Genomic DNA, 12,020 nt, shown 5'->3' with positions numbered 1-12,020 from the left:
TTTTAAATCTGTCAGCATTCCAGATCTTCTTCTTCTTCTTCTTCTTCTTTATCCTTCTTTGTCTTTGAGCAATAGTTGTTCTTTGGATTTCTGACCTAGATGGCTTTCCTCTATTTGAAATATTTCAGGAACATTCTTGTTTCCTTTATTGTTCCAAACACTTCACCATTCTTACTTTTTCTACACATTTACTTGTCTCCATTCTTCATAGACCGTTTTAAAGCTCCTTGTTTTTTCTCAATGTCCAAATTTCCGAGTCATATGTAGGTACTCTTAAAATAAAGCATTTTGCAAATTTCTCCCTCAGATAAGTTCCTTTCCTTATTTTCAGCTTCTTATTCCTCCAGTACAGCTTCCATCTGCAGCTACCTAAACAAGTGCAGGAGTTTATTTATTAAAAAAAAGGGTCAAATTGCTCTGAGCACTATGGGACTTAACTTCTGAGGTCATCAGTCCCCTAGAACTTAGAACTACTTAAACCTAACTAACCTAAGGACATCACACACATCCATGCCGAGGCAGAATTCGAACCTGCGACCTTATGTATTCATTTTCTTTCTGCAGACTGATACATATTCTAAATTTGTCGCCGGTTTTTGTTGTAGATTCTAACACTTTCTGAATATTTTAAGGAAATCTTGCCTCCATATTCCTGTACCTTGTATTATGTTTATGAGTAATGTTAGTCACTGTACGGCACCATCTTATAAAATCAGAATTTTGCGTAGTCTGTTATGAGTGCCCATTGCCTTTATTTTCCTGAGATCTGCTATGGTATTCTTAACTTCTCCTTTTGTAATATCTGGACTAGTAACAATGACATTTCTCTAGTCTTTCTAATTCAGTGCACTCATCCAAGTAATTTACTGGCGAATAGAACTGAAGTCCCAGGAAGTATTAGCCGGCCGCGGTGGCCGAGCGGTTTTAGGCGCTTCAGTCCGGAACCGCACGACTGCTACGATCGCAGGTTCGAATCCTTCCTCGGGCCTGGGTGTGTGTGATGTCCTTAGGTTAGTTAGGTTTAAGTCATTGTAAGTTCTAGGGGACTAATGACCTCAGATGTTAAGTCCCATAGTGCTCAGAGCCACTTGAACCATTTGAACCAAGAGGTATTGCAAATAACAAAATTTTATTTATTGTGGCTATATTCGTACAGTATGTAGTTCCAAAACAGAATTAATCAGAATGATGCAAAATTACTACAAAATTGCTGAGAAAACAGGATTACATGTTACTGAAGGAAAGACAGAATACCTGCCCATAAGTAAGAAAACCAGAAAATATGCACCTTTGACTGTAGATGGATTCAATTTCAAGACTGTTGACAACTTCAAGTACCTAGGAAGTCTTTTTAGTAATAACAACAGAGCGGATATAGAAATAGATGCCCTTTTAGCAACAGGAAACAGGACAGTTTTTAGTTTCATCAAAATTCTAAGAAAAAGATCTCTTAGCAGCAATTTCAAAATCCGCTTATATCAATCGACCATTATACCTGTGATGTTATATGGATGAGAAACATTAATATTTAGAAAAAAATGAAGAAAAACTATTAATATTCGAAAGAAAAGTACTAAGGAAAATTTTTGGACCAGTATTCGACGAAAATAACATGGAATGGAGAATAAGAAGAAATGAAGAATTAAGAGGGCTGTACAAATACCGTAACATCGTCGAAGTGCTCAAGAGGAGAAGGTTGAATTGGGCAAGCCATGTACCAAGAATGACAAATACCTAGAATGGCATTCAGCAGAACAATAGATGGAACGAGAGGAAGAATGGTTCTAATGGCTCTGAGCGCTATGGGACTTAACATCTGACATCATCAGTCCCCTAGAACTTAGAAATACTTAAACCTAACTAACCTAACTAACATCACACACATACATGCCCAAGGCAGGATTCGAACCTGCGACCGTAGCGGTCGTGCGGTTCCAGACTGAAGCGCCTAGAACCGCTCGGCCACACCGGCCGGCCGAAAGGAAGAGGAAGACCCAGAATCAGATGGCGGGATAACATTCGGGAGGACACAAGTAGGATGAACAGCAACAGCAACTGGACAAACAGCGCATTGGGCAGACAGAAGTGGAAGAGGGTCACAGAACAGGCCTATGGTTGATAAGGCCTTTGCTACATGTAAAGTAAAGTAAAGTAAATACTCGTACAGTGTAGTAAGAAGAACATATGATTAAATTTGTATATAATTTGCAGGTGTACAGGGTGCGAATTTTAGTTTTCGTAATATCCTCTTTGAAAACCAGTTATCGGAATTTTTAAGCTGGTTTTCGTGAGATACACAGCGCATATCTGTGAGTGGTTGCCACTTAAGGTTCTTCAGGAATCGCGAATACTCTGCCATTAGCAAAAACATTTGTCCATTTTCACCGCTCTCATTTGTATACGCGCGATGACCTTTGATGCGCGACCTAATATGTATTTCAAATGTATATGGGCCCACATACGTGTTTTGAAAGTGATCTACTTGCAGATTGTTTGCGAGTATCCTAACAATATATGTAAACCAATCATTTATTTGAAGTGCAACAGGGCTTATGTGGTCGTTCCTCATCACACAATGCATCTACCACTTCTAGAACAGAACGTGTGTACGATTTTTGTTTCAGATGGAGGAAGTCTGCTGCACACCTATTATGGTGCCCTAAAAGAAAGTCACAATCATTGATTTCAATGTTCAGAACGTGTTATACTATGACAGCAATAACAGTGGGTCACCACTGGAATCAGTCAACTCGTACCGTGTGTGCTAGTTTGTAGGGATACGAAATGGAATGATCACATCGGCCTGTCGTGGCTGTACAAGTAGGACACTATGAAAATGCAGTTAGTCTACGAAGAAGGTTGGTTACGAAAGACTCGTACATCCCATCCTAGAATACTGTTAAAGTGTATGGAACCCATACCAAATAGGATTAATTGGGAATATTGAAAGTATACTGAGAAGGGTAGCATGAGTGGTTGCGAGTTGGTTTGGCCGGAGGTGAGCGTCACGGAGAGACTAAAGAGACTGAAGCGGTAGACATCTGAAGATGCGTGCCAACTATCCCTATGAATGCCTACTTACAAAGTTTCAGGAAACAATATTGTGTGAGGAATTTAAGAATATACCTACTATAGTGTATCTTAAGCTGAAGCCCGAGCAGATCTTGTGGTGGGGATAGTTGTATTTTGTGGAAGAACGCCACAATTGCCGTGCAGTAGAATAATTATTCCTCAAGGCTGTCCTTTCTATGTAACTATTTGAGTAGCATGGTATCATGTACGCCAATAATACTGTAAAGACCGTGTAAGTAACGTTACAGGCAGCACAACACTGCAGTGTCTCCCTTCCGTTGAAAAATGATTATTTGTTTATTTATTTACACGTCAAGTTCCGTAGGACCAGATTGAGGAACAAATCTCCAAGGCGCTGGAACGTGTCAATACATGAAATTACAACATAAAAGTATTAACAGATAAAAATAAAATGTTTACGAACCCGAAAAAAGTAAAGCCATAAGTTTAAGTAAACGCAGTCAACAATAAAACAATCAGCTTAATTTTTCAAGGGACTCCTCGGCAGAATAGAAGCAGTGACCCATGAGGAAACTCATCAGCTTCGGTTTGAAAGCGCATGGATTACTGCTAATATTTTTGAATTCTTGTGGTAGCTTATTGAAAATGGATGCAGCAGTGTACTGCACACCTTTCTGCACAAGGAAGTTCGATCCAAATGCAGGTTTGATATCTGCCGAGTATTAACGGAGTGAAAGCTGCTTATACTTGGGAATAACCTAATATTGTTAACAAGAAATGACAGTAAGGAATGTATATGTATTGAGAGGTAAATGTCAAAATACTCAGACTCGTGAACAGGGGTCGACAAGTAGTTCGTGAACTTACGCCAGTTCTTGCCCGAACCGCCCGTTTCTGAGCCAAAAATATCCTTTTAGATCGGGAAGAATTACCCCAAAATAAAATACCATACGACATAAATGAATGAAAATAAGCAAAGTAAACTATTTTTCGTGTCGAACAATCACTTGCTTCAGATACCGCTCGAATAGTACAAATGGCAGCATTAGGTCTTTGAGCAAGATCCTGAACGTGGGCTTCCCACGACAGTTTACTATCTATATGAACACCTAGAAATTTGAACTGTTCAGTTTCACTAATCATATGCCCATTCTGCGAAATCAAAATGTCAGTATTTGTTGAATTGTGTGTTACAAACTGTAAAAATTGAATCTTAGTGTGATTTAGCGTTAGTTTATTTTCTACAAGACATGAAATTATGTCATGAACAGCACTATTTGAAACCGAGCCAATGTTGCACACATCCTTTACTACCAAGCTAGTGTCATCAGCAAACAGAAATATTTTAGAGTTACCCGTAATACTAGAGGGAGTATCATTTATGTAAATTTGGTACCCAAAACACTGCAAAGCCCGCTTAAGTCTTAACATAATACACTCCTGGAAATGGAAAAAAGAACACATTGACACCGGTGTGTCAGACCCACCATACTTGCTCCGGACACTGCGAGAGGGCTGTACAAGCAATGATCACACGCACGGCACAGCGGACACACCAGGAACCGTGGTGTTGGCCGTCGAATGGCGCTAGCTGCGCAGCATTTGTGCACCGCCGCCGTCAGTGTCAGCCAGTTTGCCGTAGCATACGGAGCTCCATCGCAGTCTTTAACACTGGTAGCATGCCGCGACAGCGTGGACGTGAACCGTATGTGCAGTTGACGGACTTTGAGCGAGGGCGTATAGTGGGCATGCGGGAGGCCGGGTGGACGTACCGCCGAATTGCTCAACACGTGGGGCGTGAGGTCTCCACAGTACATCGATGTTGTCGCCAGTGGTCGGCGGAAGGTGCACGTGCCCGTCGACCTGGGACCGGACCGCAGCGACGCACGGATGCACGCCAAGACCGTAGGATCCTACGCAGTGCCGTAGGGGACCGCACCGCCACTTCCCAGCAAATTAGGGACACTGTTGCTCCTGGGGTATCGGCGAGGACCATTCGCAACCGTCTCCATGAAGCTGGGCTACGGTCCCGCACACCGTTAGGCCGTCTTCCGCTCACGCCCCAACATCGTGCAGCCCGCCTCCAGTGGTGTCGCGACAGGCGTGAATGGAGGGACGAATGGAGACGTGTCTTCTTCAGCGATGAGAGTCGCTTCTGCCTTGGTGCCAATGATGGTCGTACGCGTGTTTGGCGCCGTGCAGGTGAGCGCCACAATCAGGACTGCATACGACCGAGGCACACAGGGCCAACACCCGGCATCATGGTGTGGGGAGCGATCTCCTACACTGGCCGTACACCACTGGTGATCGTCGAGGGGACACTGAATAGTGCACGGTACATCCAAACCGTCATCAAACCCATCGTTCTACCATTCCTAGACCGGCAAGGGAACTTGCTGTTCCAACAGGACAATGCACGTCCACATGTATCCCGTGCCACCCAACGTGCTCTAGAAGGTGTAAGTCAACTACCCTGGCCAGCAAGATCTCCGGATCTGTCCCCCATTGAGCATGTTTGGGACTGGATGAAGCGTCGTCTCACGCGGTCTGCACGTCCAGCACGAACGCTGGTCCAACTGAGGCGCCAGGTGGAAATGGCATGGCAAGCCGTTCCACAGGACTACATCCAGCATCTCTACGATCGTCTCCATGGGAGAATAGCAGCCTGCATTGCTGCGAAAGGTGGATATACACTGTACTAGTGCCGACATTGTGCATGCTCTGTTGCCTGTGTCTATGTGCCTGTGGTTCTGTCAGTGTGATCATGTGATGTATCTGACCCCAGGAATGTGTCAATAAAGTTTCCCCTTCCTGGGACAATGAATTCACGGTGTTCTTATTTCAATTTCCAGGAGTGTACATATATTGTTAACATCGGAAAAATACAACCCACGCTCGTAAAACTAAAATTTCATTGGGATCGGTTTCTTCTGACATATGCATCTAATTAACGAAACTGATGTAGTGGTAGACAACAGTTACAGAAATACTCGAGATAAGAATAAAGCGAGGGTTGAGGAAAAGCGGATTTCGACGTCTCAGTACAGAGTTTCTACAAGTTTCGTGCTCGCGCTAAATACAACTTATGTTCTCTATTCGTGTACCTCTTTAGCCCCAAAATCTGAAGGTAAATATTCACAGGTCATACCGGTGGGCCAATGTCTCTGGCTGGAGATAATACTGACCCCATGTTTGAAAGCACTCTCTCGCGGACTCTGACGTAGCCACCACTCCAGATTTTCTGAAATAAAGACACGGTCACCACAGGCTCATGAATGCTTGTCCACGACAGAATTTTTCGTGTGCCACAGTCGAGGCTGACTGTGAATCCCAGTAGTCGTCTCCTCGTCGCCGTATACAGTTTCCAGAGGTAAACCGATGAGATACGGGGACATCGCGCACTATTCCTGTTTGTCTCAACTGCGTCTCCCACATACATTAATGTTCTTCACAGGCTTATACACTCATGTTCATAAATTAAGGATAATTGCAGAATGTGGTGCCATACAACGTGGCACTAAACAAAACTGGCACTAACAGCAGAGGCATATAGGGAACACACACGACACAGAGCCGTCCACGGTATTGGTGATAAGTTGAGAAAACCGTCCCGAAACATATGTGCTACAAAACGCTACTGTTTCCTGCGCATGTACCTCGACATCAATATGGAATATGATCACCATGTACAAGTACACAGGCCGCACAAAGGGTTGGCATACTCTGAATCAGGTGGTCGAGCAGCTGCTGGGGTGTAGCCTCCCATTCTATTACCAGTGCCTGTCGGAGCTCCTGAGTGTCCTAGGGGTTTGAAGACGTGCTGCGATAGTCGATCGAGAGCATCCCAGACGTGCTCGATGGGGTTTAGGTCTGGAGAACAGGCACGCCGCTCCATTCGCCTGATACCTTCTGTTTCAAGGTACTCCTCCATGATGGCAGCTCAGTGAGGCCGTGCGTTATCATCCATCAGGAGGAAGGTGAGACCCACTGCACCCATGAAAAAGCAGACATACTGGTGCTAAATGACATCCCAATATACCTGACCTGGTACAGTCCTCTGTCAAAGACATGCAGGGGTGTACGTGCACCAATTATAAGCCCACCGCACACCATCAAACCACGACCTCCATACAGGTCCCTTTCAAGGACATTAAGGGGTTGGTATCTGGTTCCTGGTTCACGCCAGATGAAAACCCGGCGAGAATCACTGTTCAGCCTATACCTGGACTCGTACGTGAACATAACCTGGGACCACTGTTCCAATGACCATGTACTGTGTTCTTGACACCAGGCTTTACGGGTTCTGCTGTGACCAGAGGTCAGTGGAATGCACCTTGCAGGCCTCCGGGCGAATAAACCGTGTCTGTTTAGTCGTCTGTAGACTGTGTGTTTGGAGACAACTGTTCCAGTGACTGCGGTAAGGTCCCGAGCAAGGCTACCTGCAGTACTCCGTGGCCGTCTGCATGCACTGATTGTGAGATATCGGTCTTCTTGTGGTGTTGTATACTGTGGACGTCCCGTACTGTAGCGCCTGGACACGTTTCCTCTCTGCTGGAATCGTTGCCATAATCTTGAGAGCACACTTTGTGGCACACGGAGGACCCGTGCTACGACCTGCTGTGTTTGACCAGCCTCCAGTCGCCCTAGTATTCTACCCCTCATAATGTCATCAATATGTGTTCTTTGAGCCATTTTCAACACGCAGTCACCATTAGCACGTCTGAAAACGTCAGCACACTTACTCGCTGCACCGTACTCTGACATGCACCAACACACCTCTGCGCATGTGGACTGCTGCCAGCGCTACCGTGCTACGACCGCAGGTCAAATGCACCGCATGGTCATACCCCTAGGTGATTTAAACCCGCAAACCGCCCACCAGAGTGTTGTTTCACCATGTATCAGCATTATCCTTAATTTCTGAGCATGAGTGTAGATATACTTCCGCAAAATTGTTCTAACAGTTACTGGGCAGACAGTTCAAAACATTCATATCACTGCTGATACATCATGGAGAAAGAAAACCTGCCGGCCGCTGGTGGCCGAGCGGTTCTGGCGCTACAGTCTGGAACCGCGCGACCGCTACGGTCGCAGGTTCGAATCCCGCCTCGGGCATGGATGTGTGTGTTGTCCTTAGGTTAGGTAGGTTTAAGTAGTTCTAAGTTCTAGGGGACTTATGACCTCAGCAGTTGAGTCCCATAGTGCTCAGAGCCATTTTGAACCAAAGAAAACCTAATAAGTCAATGCACAGTGCAAAATACTGGATACATCTTTCCTATGATCTTCGATAAAATCCCCGACGAAGAATCTGAATGAAGATTTTCCGTTATTTCCTTATCCCCAATTCAGGCGAATCCAGGTGTGCCTTATTCTCTAAAATTAGCCTCGATATTTTCCTGGCTTGCATATTTTCTTGTGCTGTTGTAGATATTTAAATCCTATTTAGAGATGTTATTCTAGAAGAGAAAAATTAACCTTTATTGTCAACGTACAGCAGGTACATTCTCTTTCTGCTATTTCACGGCCTCAAAACATTTGTGCATCCGAGCAATAACAGTTTCTTGCAATTCCCTTCACGTAGCTAATTATTTGTGTTAGTGCTTACTGTCTGTAATAGAAACTGTTTTACTAACATATTTTCAGAAGATGATGCCCCATCGCTCATAACTATTTTAAGAACGTCATGATTTACGATCGAGAGCTGCCGAGAAAATTTTTTTACTTAACAACTGTTTTCGGCCCACGGACCACCATCACGTAAGTAAAAGCATTTTCAACCCCATACTAATTGATATAAAATCAGTGGCGTCAGATAACAGAACCCATGACGTTCTTAACTTTTTCAGTGTTACAGAATGGTAGCCGTGTTTGTCATCCTATAGGTTACTTTAAACCAGAATTATATATCACAGCTGTGATAATATTATGAAATATTAAAATAAGAGGGAAGGACCAATCGTACGACAATCTATCCCGTCCAGCTATGTTCAAATGGTCTAGAGATTTATCCTGAAGAGTCACATTCTCGCTTGGTTCCTTGAAACATAAGAAAAGTGACATATTTGACAAACAATATCGCGATTTTTTCTTAGGTTCAAAGGCTTTGAATTTCTGAGAAATCTGATGGCATGTCACCAATATCTAAACATATTTTAGTTTACGCGTTTGCTGGAATGGTAGTTTTACTTTACATGGGAGATTGTATGTTAGTTTGTAAGAAACACAACTGCCTGTTGTTTTCTGAAATGTAGTTTTGTTTGTTTAACCCAAAGGTACTTCAATTTTTATTTGTAGAACATATTCAGAGGGTAGTCTGAAGTATTACACGTTTATTTATCAATCGAAACTACAGATTACTGTAATCAGTAACATTTATTATTTATACTTTCCACTGTACATTTCGACGGATTATTCCTCCATCGTCGGCTGTATTTATATCAATTAATAAGAAGTAATTCCATCAGATGCTGGGGGGGGGGGGGGGGGTGGAAATCTAATTTTTTGAAGTTATTACACTGCCTCTATTTGACTGTATGTTTTTTTTATTATTTCCATTATAACAATTCGTCTTTGAGACATTCGTCTCTCCTTGTTTTGTGCGCATGTTTGTTAACATTAATGCAGCGCAGGAGGCAAAGATGTATCTGTCGTGTACCATGTTAAATGTTACTGCCATGAATGATTTTTTCTCATATTTTACGACGAGATGTCTGGTTTATATATGCAGGTATGAATTATAATATTTTAAGGAAGGCTTTACACAGATACGTCCGACACTTACTGATATATTTTCCAGTCACACTTCATGCTGGCTCAAAAGCCGAAATCGCACTATGGGAAATAAAGACACGAAGTCAAATTCCGGTGATATTATCATTTAAAAACTCTGTTAAGAATGCGCTCCCCCGCAGAGGAATGTTCACTGACCTAAACTGATGCATTAAACTTTTCTTTATCCTGAAAATTCCGAACTTTTATACAGCATCCAACATAAGAATGTTCGACATCGGTTGCTAATCCAATGGTCCAATACTTAAGTCCATTGATTTAGTTGACTAAGACGGCTAACAGCCTTGTGTAAAACTGAACAACTGCCCGTGTTCTGGAGACTTGCGTGGCACATGTCCCAACTGTACATGTGTCGGCACTTGCGACGAGTACGGGTGTGATGAGTTGCGTTTGTGGTGTTGTTGCTGTTGATGGTGAGATACCTAAGCGTGTGACCTAAAAGTTTGCAAACATAACAAACAGCGCAATGATTCTGAAAGCAACGAACAATGAACACGACATGTGTCTAAATAAGGAAGCAAATTTTTTATTCCAAAAAACAGGACCCCTATTGAGACCAATGTAAAATACAACTACAATTTTCAAATACTATTTAATATAAGTTTCAACTTTCTTCTCTCAAAAATTTACGTAAGTGCTGCTTAATATTTAAAGATACTATTTATATAAGGAATAAAAAGTATTGACAGGAGTATACTGGGGAACACTTGTATGTCGCGTTCCCCCTTCCTGAGCCAGGGGTCCCGGGTTCGATTCCCGGCGGGGTCAGGGATTTTCACCTGCTTCTAGATGACTGAGTATTTGTGCTGTCCTCATCATTTCATCATAATTCCTGAAAGTGGCGAGACTGGACTGAACAAAGGTTGGGAATTTGTACGGGCGCCAGTTGAGCGCCCCGCAAACAAAACATCATCATCACACTTGTATGTAGCACCAGAATAAGATAAGAATATTAATGAATTACAATGAAATTAGTGTACTATAAACAGCGTATGTCTCTGATAGGCTCGATAATATGGATCGCTGTCAGTGCGCGACCACAGAGCCAAAGATACTGTACTGCTTTGCTGGAGTAAGAGAGGGCTGGGCGCTCAGTTGTAGGCAGCTGTCTGTAAGGGAAAGAAGATGGAGCAGGCAATTTTGTGGTGTGCTGTGTGAAACCACCAAGAGTTAGATTAATGTAGGTATGTCAATATTGTTGAACATAGAAGCAGAAGTCTTCAGGCAAATAACGTAAAGATGTTCAATAATTATGATAATTTGTAGTTGTTGAGTAACCCCAGAATGTACGTAAACGGTTTTGATCAAAAGGCTAGTTAGATATTTCATTTTTGTAATGCTTTCAAGATTTGTTAACAGAGCTATGTGTAATTTGATGATTTGCATTGATGTTGGATTAATGATGTTAGATAATACTTGCTATTTAAATCTCACTGTTTGTGAATCAGTTGTGTGTAATGTAACTTCATCTGTCAGATGTTTTTGAAAAGCCAAAATTAACTTGCAGTATAATTTTGCTAAAAAAACTGAGTGTTAGTAATTCACCATAATCAGTACCACCTTCCAGTCCAGGTCGTATAGTTTTAAAAAAGTTGAATTTTCTTAATTGTTCTCTTTTATCAGCCAAATGAATTTCACGTGCATTTCAAGTATTATGGCCAGCATTGCACACTGCTGTTATTAGCATATTCATTTTTTTTTTGAGAAATCAGAGTATATCGTGTTACTCCCTTGCTGCTCTAGACGTAAAACAGTTTAATTTATTTGTTATGTGCACAGGGACTAAACTTATTAGTGCTGAACAGGGCCTTAGGAGTCAGTTCTTAAGGGGTTGAGTGTACTTAGCAATGACTTTATTTCATTATTGGTTTTGGGAGATGCATTGCTCAATCGTGTAAAGTTTTTGCTGTAAGTACACTACTTGCAGATACAACAAGCTACACGATAATTCGAGTTCTGTATCCATTCCACAGATCAGACATTCATTTAACGTAATAGTAAAGTTTATTGTTTCAAATTTTATCTAAAGAACGTTACAATATGATGCATTTAAACAATAAATATACACTGAAACAAGAAAAAGATAATTTGTTAATCATAAATGTACAGACAGTGTTACTGTTCATTAATCCAAATTCACTGTTCCACAAGATTTTTCGTACACTATAATATCATTGCATACACATCTAGCCGAAAGA

This window comes from Schistocerca piceifrons, chromosome 5 (assembly GCF_021461385.2).
Source record: "Schistocerca piceifrons isolate TAMUIC-IGC-003096 chromosome 5, iqSchPice1.1, whole genome shotgun sequence".
Taxonomy (NCBI): domain Eukaryota; kingdom Metazoa; phylum Arthropoda; class Insecta; order Orthoptera; family Acrididae; genus Schistocerca; species Schistocerca piceifrons.
The sequence above is the reverse complement of the archived record's forward strand: the minus strand, read 5'-3'. Positions refer to the sequence as shown.